Source organism: Saccostrea cucullata, unplaced genomic scaffold (assembly GCF_032062105.1).
Source record: "Saccostrea cucullata isolate Sc308-1 unplaced genomic scaffold, CSIRO_AGI_Scuc_v1 ctg15817, whole genome shotgun sequence".
Taxonomy (NCBI): Eukaryota; Metazoa; Mollusca; class Bivalvia; order Ostreida; family Ostreidae; genus Saccostrea; species Saccostrea cuccullata.
In genome coordinates, this window is record NW_026931395.1 from 29,397 (window position 1) to 48,135 (window position 18,739).

Consider the following 18,739-nt stretch of genomic DNA (forward strand, 5'->3'; position numbering starts at 1 on the left):
AAAATGTAAATATAAGAAATGAATTTAATTTTTGAAGATTCATGACGCTTATGAATCACGCCGGTATATTTATCATGAAGCGCTAACGCGCTTCATGAAATATGCCGGCGTGAAGCGTCGTAGTTCATAACCTTATGAATCTTCAAAAATTAAATTCATTTCTTAATTGAACACTTACAGGACAGGCGTTAATTTGAATACCTCTTACTAAACTTATAAGTGAAGTCTGTAATGTGATCAAAGCAAAAGTGAATACGGAGAACACAGTTGTGTTAATTTATCTACAAAGACTAATTATCAAATTAATATTGGTCTTTCTTTCTCTCTTGTGACGCCTCTTTATGAGTGTAAAATTCTCGCATCGAATGTAAAACAATATACAATCAATCGCTCTGTACAGTACCACGACACATTGGAGAAGTGGCGTAAATCAAATGTGGATACTTAAAAAAATATCCATCAAATTTTATCAAAATCGATAACCTTAGAACGTATGACTTTTCAACACTTCATACAACCATTGCCCACGATAAAGTTAATGTTTTTTGACATCAAGACATTCTGCTTTATAATAAAACTGGATCTTTTAATTTCACTTACATTGTTATTTTGTTAATAAAAGAGCATTCTAGACTTCAGTACTCCGAGGTTGATATCAAAGAGATGTTGAAGCTTCCTATTGACAACAGTATATTAATCACAATATTTGTACTACCAGGGTATTTAGATTTTTGAAACATAACTATGACTATGATTAACCTGCATGAGTAGTTAGTCAGTTTCATATCTCCTTCTTTAAACCAGATATAGCATATGGCAGGCTGAGGGTGTTTGAATAACTTCCTGAGGTCGACCTCTCTAGAACGAGCTACATAGTAAGTACATGTATATCAGACCATCGCTACTTTTATTTCGTCTCTTTCGTTAAGGACTATATGTGGTAAGAGCCAATTTTGGCCCCCTAAAAATCAACATTTAAGAAATAAATAACAAGTTTATAAACTTCAATGGGAATTGAAGCCTAAGCAAGCAAATCAAATCCTGTGAAGGCCGAAGGCCTTCTCAGAAGATTTGATCACGTTCATTTGAACACCGCTTCAAATCCCATTTGAAGTTTATAAACTTGTTATTTATTACTTATATATACATTTGAGACAGACAATTGAATATTTTCGAATTTAAATTATTGCACTAACCGTCCGTCGTAGATTTTGAAAAATGACGCAAGATGTAAATCGGCTTGCATGGCGGTTACGCTTCGAATTCACCAGGCTAAGGAATCTATTTCGAAGGGAATATTTTGTGAACGGCTACTTGTGATCAGTAATAGTGAACAGATTTTTGTCTGGGAATATTTTATTCGTGAAAAATGATAATCGGTGCTTAAAAGACACAAGAAACACGTCCGAAGTTTGATGATAAAAAGTTGGAGGAATTTCGGTCGCTGGAAAGGGATGGATGGATTTATGGACTAAGACATTGTCCGAGCCAGTTAATTTGCAATTTGATCAAAAACATTCCACGGTTTCAGTAACTAAAGGCATACTTATCGTAAAACACTGATAAACATGGGAGACTGGCGTAGCTTTACATTGAACTACGAAAAAAAGGTGTTTGGCAGCTTATCAAAATGGCATGATTGCAAAGATATTTTCCAACAGATTTACACATTTATCGTGAGTAAAATTTAAAGATAAAATAAAAGTTTAGCATGAAAATTTAACCAAAGGTCTATCCAAAAAAGGATGAACGTTAGAGACTGTGCAGCTGACAAAAGTGAAAAATGTAAACAAACGCTAGGCTCCTAGCCTAGTTTTCTCTATGTACACAGGTTAAATCGATAGCCCAAAAACTGTATGAAATACTTTTTTACATTTAAAATAAAATAATTATCATTTTAATTGCTTATTTTATTCATTTTTATACATGAAAAGCAAGTAGAGCAGGTCATTTTATAATTTATGTACAGGTAGATATTACTGCGCCGTGTGATTAGGTCACGTATTGACCTCTGACCTCTGACAAACTTCATACAGAATTGAAGATATTTTCTCTCTGTATGTTTATATAATGGAAAAATACCACAAATGTATATATATTAGAATGATATTCAGAATTGTTTAAATGACATTTATTTTGCAAGAGATTATATTAGAAATATGTTCAATATATTTTTCACATTTATATGCACTTACTGGCTGTAAATGACATGAGAAAGAATGCTATTTTTGCTATCTAACAAAATAAGCCAAAAATATGCCTTTTTCTTGATTTTTTTTATGGAAAACATAGAGCGCAGTGTAGAACATACATAATTTTTCTGTTACTATTTAGTATAGGATAGATACATCCTTGGTAAAAATATAAAGTTTGTTCTAGGTTGCGCTCTATGTTTTCTGGAAGAAAAACTGCTTGAAAATAAGTAGTTTTATACAAATTATGCTAAATTAGCGGGAAAATGTGAACTTTATGATGTCACATTTCTAAATTAACGGCATTTTGATCAAATTAAAAATGATCAATAAAGGTCGCATGTATAGCTGTACAAATTAAAGCTATATATAAAGTTAAGTTAAGATATTCATTTAAGGGACCATTTGAGACACTTATCATATATTGCTATGATATACTATATATTACTGACTAAACCATTTAATTAACCTGTTAAATCTTTCTTTGAAAGCAATGAAAAATCATACGGATGCTATAGAATTTGAATTCTTCCTTAAAATGTGCATGATTTTGAGAACGTATTTAGGGTATTTTTAAAGATAATTTATAAATAAATCAAAAGGGAAATTTGAAGGTTACCTGTCGTGTCCCTTAAGTAGCAGAGGTTTTTCATGAATGAGGATTTATACAGATGTATTTAATGTGAGAAAAATATTTTTAACTGTGGCTTTCAATTTGCCATTTCGAGGTAAATTATTGACAAGCAAGTTGATGAAACAAGAATATCAGTAGTCTCGTTTATAGTCATCATTTCGTAAGTTTATGGTCGATACAATGGGCTTGTCAGCAAATACAATTTATCATTGAGTCAAATTCTGACTGACGTTTTTCATACCAATTGTTAGTCCATTATTTATACATTGAATTGACGACGGATTTTTTCCGTTATTTTCTGATCATGACAAGGAGCACGCAGCGGGTGTGACCGGTCGGCAGGGGATGCTCACTCTTCCATGGCACCTGATCCCACCTCTGATGTATCTAGGGTGCGTGTTTGCTCTGCTCTTATTTTGTATTGTTTTATGGACTTTGAGATTGAATACTGTTCGTTATCTCCATATCCTTCTTCGTTTATTCGCTTTCGTTTCAATGATTGTGAAAATGAATTAATTTTAATTTCCAAGTTCTACGGTCAATACGATGACCTTACTTTAAACATATTTTATTGAATAATTCAATAAGGATTGGGCAACAGGCAAGGCCTATGTACACCCTCTCCTTTATAATAGGTCAAGATACAATAGTAAGTAATACATGTACATGATAATCAATAAAATCATAATGAAAAATAAAGATTCACAATCAAGTATTATTTATCAATATTATGTTTCAAAAAGATGACAACCCCCTAACTGTATACATATTATTTACATACAGTTCCAGCTTAAAAATAATACAAATATTTGGAAAAAATTATGCATTTAATAGAATATTTAATATAACAGTGTCCCTAATTTAGTCTCTTAGAAGATTTAATAAAATCTTGTACATATGAAAATATTTTACGATTTGTTTGATAAGAGTATTGATATACATGTATATAATGCAAGATAGGTAATGAAGGAGAGTTTTTTTTACATCTTCACTAAGACTGTTCTTAAGTTTTATGGTTGAGGGAATAAAACTATTGTAGTACGAGATTGTTTTGCAAACTAGTATACATAAGTTATTACATCCAGACCTTAGGTTGTGTAACGTTTCCGCCTGTTCCAGGGTTTGTTACAATGAAAATAAGTTATTGTGGGTCTCCTGTTTCTGAATTTTACCCTTTAACTCTAAATGAAAAGTCAGGTTGTAAATTTATAAAATTTATTATGGTGAAAACAATGAATAACAAATAACAACAAAAATGATTGGCAATTATAAGGCAATAATAAATTATGGGTTATCCGACAATGAAAAGGTCTATCAGGGTCTAATGGGTCACCCGGATGAATTTATAAACAATGAATCAATTGGGTACGGATCTGCCGGGATTGGCAGATTGGATTGGGCACGGATCTGCCGGGCTTGGCAGATTGGGTTACAAATCAATTGGGTATGGATCTGCCGGGCTTGGCAGATTGGGTTACAAATCAATTGGGTATGGATCTGCCAGGCGGTTACCAAATATTGGTAATGGGTTAATTTACCCAATATGGGGCATCAGATTTTACCCACTTCTGGGGAGTTGGGATTCTCTGAGCTGGTCAGATGTTAATTTATCCTGCAATCACCCCTTGCATTGACCTAATAAAGGTAACCTAATAAACCAAAGCTTTATCCGGTCACTGCCCTAATAAAGCCTCGTGCATGTATTCCGACGTTCCAAAAGCATTGTGACGTCACGTATAGTGCAATGTTTACGCCATGGCGTCATAGTTTCAACTGCAGAGATGTGCCTAAATCTGTCGGAATTAGCTTGTTATGGACGCTCAAATGTAAAATTTTGTTGCAGGATAAACAAAATACATGATAACTGTCTTGAAATATAAGCGATATTTGGGCTGAGGTCGAAAACGTAAGAGGGCTCGGCAAGCCTCGCCCTCTATCACGTTTTCTTACCCTCGCCCAAATATCGCTTATATTTCAAGACAGTAACCATGTATTTTATATGAGTCTGACCAACGTCCCAGACTGAAGAAAAAGTCCAAAGAGCCTTCTTTATATACCTTTTCATCACTAGGGCCGAATTAGTTCACGTGCGAATAACCAGCGGTACCGCCAGTATTCTCGCGACGTTTGTATGGTAACACTAACAACTTTTGCATCAAGTAAAGACTTTATCATTACAATTGCGGGAAAAGGGATGCTCTGATGTTTGGGAATTGTTTTGGTAACGATGCCAAGTTGGATTTGGGTACCTTGATTGAATAACAATGCCAGACGGCCATTTGCTATTACGATTGGGCTGGTGTATGGAGGAAATTCGGGTTTGTACATTACAACGAAAGGATATCCATGAAATAAACATATACAATGAATTATAAAGCATACATTAATGACATACGATGATTGGTAATATTCCCATGATATCTACAAATAAATTTACGAAACATAGATTAAATATTCAGGGCATAAATTGGAGTGATCCAATCTGTGGGTTATTAAATGGTCATGGGGGAAAATTCGTAACAGAGCTCCCCCTCCATGAAAACATTCGTCCCGAATGTCGGATTGTTTTATCAAATCTCATTTTTGGACCATATTTCATGGGAATATTGTCATGGAGAGTAACATTTGCAATAAACATAATCATGGGCCACAATAATGCATAAATATCAATAATTACAATGTGGTCAACAAGTTATAATCAAAGTTATGAATAATAATAATATGATTAACAGTTCATCAATTATCAATACATTTACTTTTACCAAAATGTTTTTGTTCATCACAGTTCATCACTTCTTACCAATCCTGGATCCATTGGAATAGAAAAGTCACGACGGATACAAATCACAGATCTCGATCCACATCACGAATATTCACAATTATCATAAAGTTCACAAAGTTATACGATATAGTCCTTTGAAATATCCAAAAGGTTCAGTGCACGTCCGTGTATTACGAATCCAGCGTCATTGTGAAATGTCCAGGATCAATGTCCAGAAGTACATCATACGGTTTGGAAGGCTTCCTCACGGCAAGGTATGAACTAGGGATCATCATGTCTGGGTTAAGTGATGGGTATGGTACATATGATTTTCCAACACCATTTTGTAATTTTTCATTGTTGGGGTAGGATAAGCATGGGGAATTTGTCAGGGCTCTTTGGAGTTTGTGGAAAGCTTCATGGCAATTTTCATTCAAATGGAACTCTTGCTTTGGTTCATTCATAATTTCTTTGGGGATTTTCTGAACATTAATACATTGCAAGTGGTCTGGATATTGGGGGTTGAGCTCTTGGCTAAAAGCATTAATGGTATGGTTATTGGCTGGGTCTTCCAATACATTTACTATTTTGTCAATACATTTGACTGTGGCACTTTGGGTATTCTCATATAGTTTGCTACATTTGTCTTTCATATTCATGTGACAAACTGTGACTTCTTCGTCTACAGTTAAAGGGGTTTGGGTAATCAACAATTCATTTTTCTTATCAAAATTCTGGATAGGTTCTATTATTCCAACCTCATCCATAAGTAAAGGTTTATTTACCTTTTTGGGATCAACATAATCACAATGGGGAGGATTTCCAATATCCTCGGCAAGACTTATCTTGCCACAAGACACAATTTTTACACAAGATTTACTAAAGCAGGGAATGTCTAGACCCTGTACCTTTAGTTTCATCTGTTTTACAAAAAGTTCACATGAATTCTGGGTCATAAAATCTAATCCCAATATGCATGGGTTTTGTATGTCGGCCACAAGTACTTTATGGGTAACATGAAAATTTTCAAGGGATATTTTGATTGGGCATTCTCCCTTAACTGGGATTTCACTACCACTTGCAGATGTAAGTTTGATTGATACTGGGGTAATTTGGGGCTTTTCCACAGTATCTAAATTTTCAAAGAAATGGGTGCTAATGTTACCCTGGCCTGGCAGAATCTAAAAAGAACAGGAGAGGTGAAACACGTTGTTTATTTGGCGGGTTTCAGTAGTTATATCGAACATACAACATATGCATTTTTATATATACATACACTCATTTAGTCTAAGGGATTTACAATAACTAATTTACTATGACATCAAAATATCACTGACTAGAATAGAAAATGTGACAAGCAACTTTCGTTTGATAATTTATCAATAAAATATTCAATAATACCATATCTTTGTGTCCGAAACAGCCAAAACACATTCACAACAGAATTTGTTTACGTTTTGCCTCAAACCGGAAACATATAACAAACTCTAAAACATGACTCTAAACCGAGCAAAACAACTAATTCCGGAAACAATTGAAATTTTATACATTCGTTGGGAAATCAAATCTATACGTTTAGCTAATACTTTCCGTGATTATAAACATAACAATTCTGTACATATAATTGGTTTACTATTGTTTAAACTCAAAATAAAGACTTTACACTGAACTTGAACCACGTGACTAGACCATGCTGCTGCATAAAAATATTCACAAATACATTGAAATTCACCTAATCACAATATTTCCAGAAACAAATGTTTTATATCAAACATGTTATCTATCAAGACAACAGTTACAAACATGTTAACATGTATAAATTTGAGTTCTTACCTAAAAAGAACAGGAGAGGTGAAACACGTTGTTTATTTGGCGGGTTTCAGTAGTTATAAAGTCTAACCCAAAATATACCCCACATTCCGGATTTACACAAATCCAAGAGTTACCTCTCTTTGATCATAAATTCTATAACAATATGATATATATAAACTATATAAACCGATAGATTATACAAAAAAATTGGGGTGGCTGAAACCCAATATAAACTACGTCACACACTCCCCTCCAAAACTGAATGTCGTCCCGACATTAACAATTACAATGAGACACTCTTTGTTATTAAAATAAAGGAACATTATCAGACTTCTGTTTTCCACAGATCAGTACATTATCATTACATAGACCCTTTAACAACACACATATGCGACTTGCTCTATTATACTCAAATGTCTACAACTGGCCAAACTGCAGACAGACACTCTAAAATGTCCTAAGTATACATAAAACTAAACACTAAGGTTACATATACTCTGCCGCATACATATACCGGCCCATATAACAACCATTAACTAATAAAGTTTGACTATACTTGATAAAAGCTATAATCAGTATGTGATTCATATCACTCATAACATTATACATTTATATACTAGTACAATATCATTTCACAAAGGCAATTACCCTTAGAGCTGTAAAACATGACAGTCTACTAATATGTGAAAATCTACACAAAAATTTCAAAGTCTGGTTTAATGGTCTGTATATATGACGGTTTCCCTAACTGATCATATGTAAACTTCCTGGGAGGTTTGGTTGTTCTCCTAGGTCTTTCTGACTGACAGTCTTCAGTCTCACTGGTTTTGTCAACATCTGGCTCCGCACGTCCATCCTCAGCATTTGGGTATTCCTGATCATTCTGACTATCAGATTGTCTATCTGAACTATGGGCTGACTTAAAACTGTCACCAGAACTCTCAGAAATCACAACAGGTTCCTCAGAATGAGAGTCACGAGGATCCTCTACTTCAATTACTGAGTCTGAGCTATCATTTTCTGTTATTTGTTGTTGGGGCACAAACGGTTCTGCATGTGGATTTAAAGAGATCCCTCCAAAATCAATTGATCCATCCGAATCAGAGGAGCTGCCATCAGCATCATAGACTGGGGCTGCTGGTTTGCGGTTTTGTTTTAATCGGGAGGGTTTTTCCTTTTTCTTATGTCCCGACTCAACAGGTAGAGAATTGCACTGCCTCAACAGGTTCCTGTGAAGTCTCCTGATACCACCCTGTCCTGACTTCTTCCTCACCTCGTACACTGGTGTATCCTCATTTACTTGCTTAAGTACCACATACACCTCCCGCTCCCAGTATGACCTTAATTTCCCTGGCCCTCCTTTTTCCAAAACGTTCTTCACCAAAACTTGGTCTCCAGGACACAATCGTGCGCTCAATAGTGCCTTGTCATACTGACGCTTCCCTTTATCGGACATCTTCATTGCTTGCTGTGATGCTACTTTGTAAACCTCCTCCATGCGAGCCTTCCACTGAGTGACATACTGTGAGTAAGTCCGCTTTGATTCTGAATGCTGTAGCTCTGGGAAAACGAGGTCAATGGGCAGTGTTGGATGACGTCCGAATAGCAAGAAGAATGGTGCATATCCAGTTGATTCATTCTTCGTACAATTGTATGCATGAACGACTTTGTTTAAATGAGATTTCCAGTCAGATTTGAAAGACGGTTCTAGGGTTCTTAACATTTGTAGCAAAGTTCTATTGAAACGCTCCACTTGGCCATTTCCTTGGGGGTGGTAGGGTGTTGTACGAGAGTGATAAATTCCACACAACTTCTGTAACTCAAAGAAAAATCTGTTCTCAAATTCACGTCCCTGATCATGGTGAAGTCTGCTAGGCATTCCAAACCTTAGTACAAAATCGTTGAACACTTTTTCGGCTGCAGTCTTAGCCGATTTGTTCCTAGTGGCATACACCTGGGCAAAGCGGGTATAGTGGTCCATCACCACAAGAATATATTCATATCCCCCTTTGCAGCGCTCCAGATGGAGGAAATCAATTGAGACCAGTTCCAATGGACAAGTCGTAGTTATGGGTTGTAGTGCTGCTTTCCGCGGAAGATGTGGTCTTTTGTCCTTGATACAACAACACTCCTGAGTAACATATCGCTCAATCTCTGAACCCATGTGCGGCCAGTAAAATCGATCTCTTGCACTACTCAATACTCTCTCTGCTCCTAAGTGTCCTAGATCATCATGTAAATGTTTAAGGGCTAATTTCCTATAACATTTTGGAAGTACAAGTTGTTGTATTTGTCCTTCTCGAGGTAGTGAAATCTCCCTCCTAAGTAGTCCATTGACCATCTTCAACTTTGGCCATTCTCTTAGTAAACACTTGGAAGCAGGGCTCCAACCTTTGGTTACTTCCTTTGACGGTCTTGTCCCCTTTTGTACAAAAGGAATTATAAGCCCAATGTCTGGGTCCTTACTCTGTTCCTGTGTTAAGGTAGCACTGCTTATAGAAGAAAAGGTTCCACCCTGAAGTTTCTCTTCCTCAGCTTCAGCCTCTTTCACTGGTGCACAAATACTGCTACAAACAGTCTCGTCTAACCTTACTGCTGTCACTATGGCATCAATGGTGTCAGGGGAGCAACTCTCTGTAAACTTGGATACGTCAAGCGGCATGCGACTGAGTCCATCTGCATCACTGTTTTTCACACCGGGCTTGTAGTGGATATGGAATCGGAAATCCGCCAACATGGAAACCCACCTTAATCTCGTAGCATCTAGTTTTGGGGCGGTGAATATGTATCGCAATGGGTTATAGTCACTGTACACTTCAAAATGAGGGGCATAGTAAAGGTAATCTCTAAATCGCTCTGTCACTGCCCATTTGAGTGCTAGGAATTCTAATTTTCCCGAGTGAAGGTGGTAGTTTTGTTCAGCTGGTGTCAGTGTCCTTGATGCATAAGCAACTACAGCCAGCTTGTCATTATCCTGTTTCTGATAAAGGATAGCTCCCAAGCCCATTTGTGATGCATCAATGTGGAGGGTATATGGTTTGCTGAAATCAGGATAAGCCATCACTGGTGGGTGAAGTAAGACATCAATGAGATCCTCCAAGATACTTTGGTGTTCAGCCGTCCATGTTATCCGCACTGATGAGCTCCTCTGTCCTACTTTCTGGGACTTGGTTTTCTTCTGCTTCTTCCCCGATAAGGGTGCGTCTTTGTCATCTTTCAGTAAATCGTAGATGGGTTTTGCTCTACGGGAGAAATTTGGGATATAACTCCGGTAATATCCAATAAACCCCATCACTTTCCGTACATCTCCAACTGTTTGAAACTTCTGATCCTTTAACTTTACCACTGCTTCCTGGTCATTTGGGTCTACGGTATGACCCTGTGTAGTGACTAGGTGACCTAAGTAACGGATCTGTTTCTGAAAGATGTGGCATTTACTAGGCTTCAATTTCAGTCCTTTCTCCTTCATACGATGCAACACACACTGAAGGTCATTCAAATGAGCCTCAAAAGAGTTACTGTACACCAAAATGTCATCTAAGTATGGGAGACAACACTTATCTCTGAGTCCTTCTAGAGCTTCATTCATGTATGCTTGGAATATTCCAGGAGCACCTGTGAGTCCAAATGGAATACGATTCCACTCATACTGTCCCCATGGTGTCACAAATGAAGTGTACCTTCTGCATTCCTCTTTCACAAAACCCTGATGGTATGCTTTGCTTTGATCCAGGAGTGAGAACCAGTGACTTCCTCCTAAGGAATCAAGTGCATCTTGTACTCGTGGAATTGGATGTTGGTTGTGGACAGTTTTCGCATTTAGCTTCCGATAGTCGACGCATAAACGGAGTGATCCATCCTTCTTCCTTACACACACAATTGGACTAGAGTAGGGAGAAGTTGATCGTCGAATCCAGCGTTTCTGTAACAAGTTGGCAATGTAATCCTTTACTTCTTGGTACAGAGGCCTTGGTACAGCCATGTAAGAACTATGTACTGGTTCTTTGTCTATCAGTTCCAACTCCAACTGCAGGTCCACGGCACATCCGATATCATCATCATCACATGTAAACGCCTCACATTCCTCCCTCAAAAGTTCCTGAACTTTCACCTTCTGGTCTGGGGTAAGGGAACAGTTTGAGAGGTCAACAGGTGGATCCCACTTATCACTGTTTTTAGTACTCACTTTATTCACTACTGACTGAACACTGTTAGATCCTGTAGTCTCAAAGTGAATTGACGAACAAATCCTTTCTGCGTGTCCTAAGGGAGTACCTTTTGGGATGACCACGTCCGTTTTGGATGGATTAGCCAACAACAACTTGATTTGTCTAGTACGTTTTGGCTTCACGTCGATAAACATTTCCTGTGATGTAATTCCATATGCATCCAATTCTTGAGACGGAATGAAGACAGCCTTAGTGCCATGCTGAAGTTGTCTGGCCTTAAATGGTACTTTGATGAAGACCAAAGACTGTCTTGGTACAGTTATATTCCTGCGTCCTACCTTGACCATTGCCAGTGCTCCGTCTCCCGTGTCTTTCAACTCTCGGTAGAGGGCGTTGACCTGAGCCTCATCAGCTGCTGGAAGAGTACACTTTAAAAAGTCAACAGCATCACTTCTAGGTAAAGATTGTAACAGGTATTGTATAACATTATACCCAAGAATGGGTTCATTCGTACCAGACACATTGGTGATAAGAAAAGGTACATGAATTGGGCTTCCTTGTTCTACAAGTTTTAAACTGACAGTGAGAACACCTTCAAAAGGTATATCTGAGCCAGAGGCAGACACTAATGAAAAATTCTCTGCATGTAAAAACTCTTCAACACTCTTTACACTTTCAACTAAATCTGGACAATAATTCATGACCCATGACTTACTTAACAATGAAACTTGGGCCCCTGTGTCCCACAATGCTTTCACAGGTTTCTCATTCAATAAAACAGATACATGACATGGCTTACTGACAAGTTTCACAATGTTTGGCCCAATATCATACACATCACCCTTGATTTCATTTACAGACATTGTAGGAAAATTGTTAGGTTGACATTCAGCAAAAAATTTTGTGTTCATATAATTGACAGCATTACAAATTTTACAATGTTCAACCCAATGTGCTTTTGACAATTTACGCTACAATATGTGGCTAAATGACAACTTGTGCAAACTTTGATAGTTTCACTTGACAGTAGACAATGACATGATAAGCAACTCTTGGGACATTTCTGTTGCTGGGCCGCCAACTGTCGCTCTAAGACGACCCGCTGCGGTTTCCCGAAGGCTGTGGTTTTCTGTTAGGGCACTGCTGACGACGATGACCGGATCCACCACAGGTCCAGCAGTGGTCACAACGTCTGCCGGTGGTTTGGCAGTCTGCACAACTTGGTCTGCTTGTGTTTACTTTTTGTGTCCTCACGTCACCTTGGGAATGTCCGACCAGTTCCTTCAGTTTCTTCATCTCAAGCCGTAAGGATTTGATTTCACTGGCGAGGTCATTTTTCACGGCCTCCTTCACAGAGTTGATCTCACAGGTAGACACTGAGTGTTTAGTCTGGAGCTTGTTAAGTCTCTCACTCTCTTGTATAAGAATCTGATTCAGCTCATGCATCAGCTCCGCATCGGATATAGTCACTTTGTCCAAATGTTTCCTCATCTCATGTCGTAATGTTGTGTCCCGTAACCCTGTGTAAACTGTTCTTCTGAATAGACCAGCAACCAGTTCTGGACTGTATTTGAGTTCACTGTTATCTTCCTGCGAAGCAAACAGAATCCGGTTTCTGAGGTCCATCACACGCAAAAGGAAATCATTAGGGTTCTCCTTCTGATTTTGGGTCGCACTGGCGAGTTCACTATACAACTCAGTAGCATTTTTTTCTGCGTAGTGTCCTCTTAGAATACTTCTCAGAGTAGCCAGATTTATGTCAGGTCGTCCATCAAGGTAACTACGGAGACTCGAGGATGGAACAACTGCCTTGATCACCCCATCAATGATATCAACCTCCGAATATCCCTTCTGTTTACCAGTTTCGATTTGTCGAATTAGGCTTGTGTAAGAAATCCCTGCCTTACAATCAACCTGGCCGCTGATTTTAAAGTCCTTGTGTAGCTTTACAGCTGTGGGATTTTCTTTCTTGACTTCCGGTTTCTTTTCCTTTTCCTCTTCAGAAACCCCAAGAGACTTACTGTCCTTCACACTTTCAGTTTCTGATTTCATACCCACAGTTTTTTCAAGTTCTTTCTTAGCTGCCTCTGCTAAAGTGAATTTTACTGAAAGCAATGTAGTTCCAGACTGTGTGCCTTCCATCTCCTTCATGAAGAATTGATCTGCTTGCATAGCCACCACTAGTCGACCCTTGGAAGTATCAACAGTCTCCCCGAATTCCTCCAGAATTCCTTTCAGTACGTCCAGTGGCGCCATCATCAGCTTTGATCTCACCTCCAGCATCTCCTCTGTCAACTCTGCCATGATAGGATCCCGGACGAGCCCCCAAAATGTTACCCTGGCCTGGCAGAATCTAAAAAGAACAGGAGAGGTGAAACACGTTGTTTATTTGGCGGGTTTCAGTAGTTATATCGAACATACAACATATGCATTTTTATATATACATACACTCATTTAGTCTAAGGGATTTACAATAACTAATTTACTATGACATCAAAATATCACTGACTAGAATAGAAAATGTGACAAGCAACTTTCGTTTGATAATTTATCAATAAAATATTCAATAATACCATATCTTTGTGTCCGAAACAGCCAAAACACATTCACAACAGAATTTGTTTACGTTTTGCCTCAAACCGGAAACATATAACAAACTCTAAAACATGACTCTAAACCGAGCAAAACAACTAATTCCGGAAACAATTGAAATTTTATACATTCGTTGGGAAATCAAATCTATACGTTTAGCTAATACTTTCCGTGATTATAAACATAACAATTCTGTGCATATAATTGGTTTACTATTGTTTAAACTCAAAATAAAGACTTTACACTGAACTTGAACCACGTGACTAGACCATGCTGCTGCATAAAAATATTCACAAATACATTGAAATTCACCTAATCACAATATTTCCAGAAACAAATGTTTTATATCAAACATGTTATCTATCAAGACAACAGTTACAAACATGTTAACATGTATAAATTTGAGTTCTTACCTAAAAAGAACAGGAGAGGTGAAACACGTTGTTTATTTGGCGGGTTTCAGTAGTTATAAAGTCTAACCCAAAATATACCCCACATTCCGGATTTACACAAATCCAAGAGTTACCTCTCTTTGATCATAAATTCTATAACAATATGATATATATAAACTATATAAACCGATAGATTATACAAAAAAATTGGGGTGGCTGAAACCCAATATAAACTACGTCACACAAACAATAGTCACACTAGCACCTGTATCAACTAGAATATTTGTTTCTTTATTTCCAATTTTTCCAGTAACATAAATTCCATCATTTCCCCCATTTATATCTCTCACTAAAATTTCTTTGGGGATAGGTTCAGTACAACCAGGGATTTCTTTCTTGGATTCAAATTCTGTTTTATTTTCAATATTGGGTTTGGGTTTTAGTGAGAGAGGTTGAGCCATATTTAATGGCAAGTGTTGGGGCCTGCCCCTTGAACCTGTCGAGTTCCGACCCCTGAATTCGACTCTAGGTAGTTTCCCTGATTTTGAGGTTGGAAATGATTTTGACTTGGGTTTATGGGGTAATTGTTACAATTGTTAGAATTTCCTTGGTAGGGTGAAACCTGGGGTCTTGGTCCATAATTTGTTGGTCTATTGATTTGATAGTCGGGATTGACTGAGTTTTCATATGAACCCATATTGGAATATTTCTGATAGGGGGTTTGGTATGAATTATCATATACATGATAATGTGCATATGGGGTTTCTGCCATATTTTGGGTAGGCATTTAACAATTTCTTACTAGGGCTCTGATTTCTTGGGTAAGGGATTGTAGGTCATCCCGCAAGTTTTGCATGGGTTCTGATTTGTTAATGGCATGGACAGTTTTATTTCTTTGGGCGTCTGCCAATCTATAAGTTTCCAACCGAATGGCCAAAATTTCAGCTTCATTTATGTCTTTGGGCCTTGCCTCTCTTAACCGGAGACGGATATCAGGGTCAGGTAGGGCATCAATGAATTGTTCTAGGGCTAAGATACTTAGCACACTTTGATCAGTGGTTGGGTAGGCCTGGCGGGTTAACTTCTTAATGGATTGGGCCAGTTCAGATATGGTTTCATTGTTTCCCTTAACCCGAGTTTTAAGTTGGGCTCTAAAAAGTTCCGCTCTTTCTACAGACCCGAATCGTCTGTTTAAAATATCCACTAAACACTTGTAATCTGTTCTTTGGGTTTCATTTAACTCAGTGAGCAAAGCTCTGGCACTACCTGCAAGGCTGCTGGCTAAGTAGAGGGATTTTGTTCTATAGTCCCAGCCATGCAAGGTTACCAGAATTTCAAAATGAGCCAGGAAATCGTTTAAATCCTCCGACCCATCAAAATCTTTTAACTTTACGGGTGCGTTGGATTTAACAGAAACTGGGTAATGGGTTCTGTTTTCTTGAGGAGTTGAAAACTCATTTATTGGATGGTCATTCATGGAAATGGACCGGGGGCAATCTTTGGACCAGAATGAGACACTGTAGGGACAGTTGGACTCATTTACATTGTTGGTTTGGGATTGGGTTGTATGTGACGGGGCACTGGGACTGTGATGATTGTCTCCCCTGTCACTATATAATTTTCTAAGTTCAGCATTATCCCTTTGCAGGATTTCATTTTGTTTTTCAACATGCTGAAATTTCATTCGCATTTCTTGACTATCTTGTTCAAATTTGGATTTCATATCATGCAACATTGAGAGAATAACATCAAGTTGATTATCTCTTGCAGGTACATGTAGCATTGAATTTGATGCCGGCATGGAATGGTGACTTGGGATATCCGGGCGGTCATGAGAATTAACATGAACATTGGGTGAAATTGGGTGCGGTTTGAAAGTAATTTCAAAACTTTCATCCGCCTCCATTGTACAAAATTTGTATCCAAAAGAAAAATTTGAAGTAATAAAAATTTACAAAAATGTTAAGAAATGGTTTTGTTTTTTTCTTAGGGTAAACAAAAACAAGATATAAAATATCCCGCTTCTGACACCAAATTGTAACGTTTCCGCCTGTTCCAGGGTTTGTTACAATGAAAATAAGTTATTGTGGGTCTCCTGTTTCTGAATTTTACCCTTTAACTCTAAATGAAAAGTCAGGTTGTAAATTTATAAAATTTATTATGGTGAAAACAATGAATAACAAATAACAACAAAAATGATTGGCAATTATAAGGCAATAATAAATTATGGGTTATCCGACAATAAAAAGGTCTATCAGGGTCTAATGGGTCACCCGGATGAATTTATAAACAATGAATCAATTGGGTACGGATCTGCCGGGATTGGCAGATTGGATTGGGCACGGATCTGCCGGGCTTGGCAGATTGGGTTACAAATCAATTGGGTATGGATCTGCCGGGCTTGGCAGATTGGGTTACGAATCAATTGGGTATGGATCTGCCAGGCGGTTACCAAATATTGGTAATGGGTTAATTTACCCAATATGGGGCATCAGATTTTACCCACTTCTGGGGAGTTGGGATTCTCTGAGCTGGTCAGATGTTAATGAGTCTGACCAACGTCCCAGACTGAAGAAAAAGTCCAAAGTGCCTTCTTTATATACCTTTTCATCACTAGGGCCGAATTAGTTCACGTGCGAATAACCAGCGGTACCGCCAGTATTCTCGCGACGTTTGTATGGTAACACTAACAACTTTTGCATCAAGTAAAGACTTTATCATTACAATTGCGGGAAAAGGGATGCTCTGATATGGAACGCCAACACTGCCTTATAGCATACAACTATGCATTTACTATGTCAATTTATCATTACGTGATGTGAACATATCTTTACGTTATGTCAATTCTTTATGAGATTATGTAAAAATATCTTTACATCATGTCAATGCTGCATTACATGAAGAAAATACATCCTTTCATTATGTCAGCACTTCATAACTTGAAGTCGAAAATTCATTATGTGAAGCGATAATGTGTTCACATTGTGTTAAAACTTTATTACGTGAAATGAATGTTTCTTTACATCATTTCATTTCTTTAATATGAGAGGTCAAAATTGCATTACGTCAAGTGAATTGTGTTTTATAATTAAACTTATCATTACATGAAGTCAAAAATCCATTCCTTTTCGAGAGTGTATATTTTTATTATATCAAAGCATTATTACATGATATGGGTTTATCTTTATTTTACGGCGAGAGCATCATGATGTGAGGTGAACACATCTTACCTTTATGTCAGTGCTTTATTACGTGGTGTAAAAAGTGTATGACATTATGTGAACATATCTTTATATTATATCAACACTTTATCACATTATGTCAAAACTCAATTCCGTGATGTGGATATATAATTACGTTATGTCAACTCTTTCTTATGTGATCTTACAATATCTTTATATTGTGTTAACTCTTTATCATGTTGATTCCAAAAGTGCATTACCTGATGTAAAAATACATTTACATTATCTCAAAGCTGTATATCTGGTATAAAATGAATGTTGACGACCGTGTTTTTATGACTGGTAAGAGGGGGGTCCTGATTGATACGGAAGAATTAGAGGCACAAAATATCAACCCCCCTCTTTTCCCAAACATAACTTTACAATAGAAAATGTAATGTTCATTGAAAGTACAGCCCCCACCCCCACTTTTTGTTGAAGTATAGTCCACTGAGGGTAATGTAGAACATCTGACAAAAAAATTAGGACTGATCGAAGTTGGACCTCCCTCCCCGAAATAGGATTCTCGGGCTTGGAGTAGACAATCCTTTTTTTGGCTTCTCAAGTTTTTTTTTCGGGCGAATATTTTTTTTCTGGCTAAACCCCCCCCCCCTCCTTTCGAAAAAGATGATACGTCACGCACTGGAATTAGTAATTTTTTCAACTATTCCAGGGCCAGAATTCTATTACAAAAAATCTACCAATCCCTCATCTAAATCAATTGAATATGCCTTAGTAAGCATGCATGAACACATATCAGTAGCGGATATGAGAATCTTGAACCAAAAAAAATTGTCCAAGCCTGAAGGGGGACGGTTTATGGTTGGAGACCAGGGGGAAAGCAGAGAAGCTCTCAGGCTTTATAGTTTTATAAAAAAAAGTTTTCAACTTAATTCAGCTTAACTTAATGTGAAACTAATGCAATGTCCTACAAAGTAAAACCAATAAATTTATTAATTTTTTGTA

The 18,739-nt window shown here is 37.4% G+C and overlaps 1 long non-coding RNA gene across 1 annotated transcript; it reads left to right on the forward strand.

Annotated features, from left to right (window-relative positions):
- Positions 1-4,836: 4,836 nt before the first annotated feature.
- LOC134232512 (uncharacterized) lies at positions 4,837-16,417 on the forward strand. The gene is made up of 3 exons (XR_009984795.1): positions 4,837-5,144; positions 5,612-5,862; positions 16,323-16,417. It is a non-coding gene; the product is annotated as an uncharacterized LOC134232512 (long non-coding RNA).
- Positions 16,418-18,739: the final 2,322 nt, after the last annotated feature.